The sequence below is a fragment of the Hibiscus syriacus genome, unplaced genomic scaffold, assembly GCF_006381635.1.
Source record: "Hibiscus syriacus cultivar Baekdansim isolate YM2019G1 unplaced genomic scaffold, ASM638163v2 tig00005459_pilon, whole genome shotgun sequence".
NCBI classification, from domain to species: Eukaryota; Viridiplantae; Streptophyta; class Magnoliopsida; order Malvales; family Malvaceae; genus Hibiscus; species Hibiscus syriacus.
The window spans coordinates 1,948,233-1,950,948 of NW_024062058.1; the positions used below are offsets into that span (position 1 = coordinate 1,948,233).

The 2,716-nt window shown below is 37.9% G+C and overlaps 1 pseudogene; it reads right to left on the reverse strand.

The window, feature by feature from the left end:
- Nucleotides 1-1,338: 1,338 nt before the first annotated feature.
- Nucleotides 1,339-2,490, reverse strand: LOC120199633 (annotated as a pseudogene).
- Between the last annotated feature and the right edge of the window lie 226 nt (nucleotides 2,491-2,716).

Sequence of the window (2,716 nt, forward strand, 5' to 3'; positions counted from 1 at the left end):
ATATCTTTTATATTTGCACTATACCGGTTTCTGGTTGAGGTACGTTGTCTCCCTATTCAAAAGGGACTTGTTATTCCTGTTATCTGCTCTACTTCACTACTGAGGTACTTCTAAAAGTAGTGTTAGCTCCTTATTCAGTCGGTTTAGTAAAGGTATTAAAACTGTCACATCTAAAAATGACCAACATATTAGAAGTGTCGATACTTTTACATTTGTCAAGTCAGAATTGGACACTTATTTGGAGGAAGGAGTTTTAATTGGTGAGCATGGTGTATATTTTGATGCCTTGGGATGGTGGAAGGAGAACAATCTTAAATTTAGCATTTTGTCAAAAATGACTGTTGATATATTGACAATTCCGGTCACTACTGTTGCTTCTGAATCTACTTTCAGTGTTGGTGGGAGGGTTATTGATCCACATATATCCTCTTTAGGAACTAAGATGGTAGATATGCTTGTTTGTGGAGCTGATTGGTATCGTCAATACTGTGGGTTGGAGAAAAATAAAAATAATGTATTTTTATGTTTTAAGTTTTATTGAATTTGGTTTTACAATGACTAATATATTTTTAGTTTTTTTATTTGTTGTAGCAAAACGAAGATATCATACATGTTGAGCTTCCTTGAAAATGAGGATGAATGAATTGGTATAACCTCGCTAATTTAGTATATTTTTCATCTTTTGTTATAACTCCTTTAATTTAATATAATTTTATTTGTTTGATTCTGATCAGGATGGATGATGAATTAACGACTGATCATGAATGCAAGTTGAATATGTTACGAATATTATTGAAGTTGTTTGGATTTCAAGAAGATTATTTTGTTGCTCAAATTAACTTTAAGACTTTATTATGTTCATATAGCTTATTTATGATTTATGTATGTTTTTGCATTGTCGACTATTTTTCATGAAAGAACAATAGTTTGTAGGGTCTCCAACGTTTATGTTCGTGTTCATTTATGTTCGTGTTCGTTTATGTTCGTTTATTTATTAAATGAACGAACATGAACAAATTATATTCCTTAATAAACGAACATGAACAAAAAAAAATTGTTCGTTTATGTCCGTGTTCGTTTATTTATTAAATGAACGAACATGAACATACCTCCGTTTGTGTGCGTTCGGTTCATTTACAGGCCTACTTACCTGATTGATCCAACTCAAACATTCATACATGGTTTATATTTTACATTGAAACTAAAGACGGGTAAGCAAAAAATAACTCGAAGAACATGAAAATGGGGGGGGGGGGGGATAACATTCGATTACAATTTTTAAACACAGGGAAACAAATTTGGGAATCACGTATGAAAATTCATGATCCTAAATACTACTTAACAAAGTTAAAGCATCCAAAATGAAAACGAATTTCATCACATAGCCGTTGATGTCACTGGAACATCAACACCATCATCATCAAAGCTCCAAAGCTCACCCACAACACTCTCCGGCGGAGCTACGCCGTTTTGGGACGGTGATTCCCCGTCCAGATACGGTAGTTGATAGAATTTCATGTAGCTCTCGTATGCCTTCAGCTCATCGGACAGTTTCTGCACTTGGTTCTTTTCTTCTTGACCCTTGTCCGTTGCCCCTACTCGTTTTCATCTTCTTCTACCAATTCTTCAGCCTTTACCGGGATGTAACAAGGATTCACATTCTCATCACCGGACCCGGACCCTTTATTATCATCTCCAGATATATCAATCGGGTCGGTTGCGTAGCCGCCAATTTCATTCAAATCGTAATGAAACCCATAGTTACTGAGATTAGGGTTCATCGGCTGCCGATAAACGGAAGCGTTTGAACCGAAACTGGGATCGTTAAGGCTGTAGTGGGCGGTGGTGGAGAAAGCGTCATCTTCGTTGGGGAAATTAACCTTGGCTTTCTTGCCCCTGATTTTGTGAGCCTCTCGGTCGTAGGCGCGGGCTGCCTCCTCGGCAGTGTTGAAAGTGCCGAGCCAAACCCGAACCCCTTTGCGAGGATCACGAATCTCAGCCGCCCATTTCCCCCAGGGTCGTTGCCTTATACCCCTGTACAGGTTTTTCCTTGGTCTTTTCGGTTTCTTCTCCGGTTCAGCACCTGTTACGAAACAAAAAGCTCAAACCCAAAGTAAGAAAAACCAAAAGCAAAAGTAGGGAAGGAGATAGTATTAGTGGGTACCCAACGACAAGTGCGGTTGGGGTTCGGGTCGTGGTCTTTTGAACCGGGACCCTGAGTCGTCGCGGTTAGAGCTAAAGCCATTGGTTTTAGCGAAGGGGGAGTTAGGCCAGAGATCAGAGGCGGAGACGCATCGGCCACAGTTCCGGGGCATGAGATCGGCTATGATAGCACCGCCACACATTTCTTGAATGCAAATTTAAGGGTTGTGTTTAGTTTAAAATCAACGTAATCCTGGAAGGAATTTAAAAAAGGGAAGCGTTTTAGATAATTTTTGAAAATGAGTGAAGAACGAGGACAAGCGGGAGGGGTTTAAGTAGCGGATGGAAATAGTACACAGTTAATTCACGTTTGGGACACGGAACTTTCCTTTCTTTTGAGTTTTGCGTTTAGTAGTAACAAACGTAAAATTTTATGTCACATATATAATAATTTCTACAAATATTATCATTTGAATGTGAATTTAATTATTTGAAAGATAAGGACCAAACTCGTAATAAAATAAAAATAATCAGCTTTTTATTAAAAAAATTGAAAATATAGTATTTTGAAATT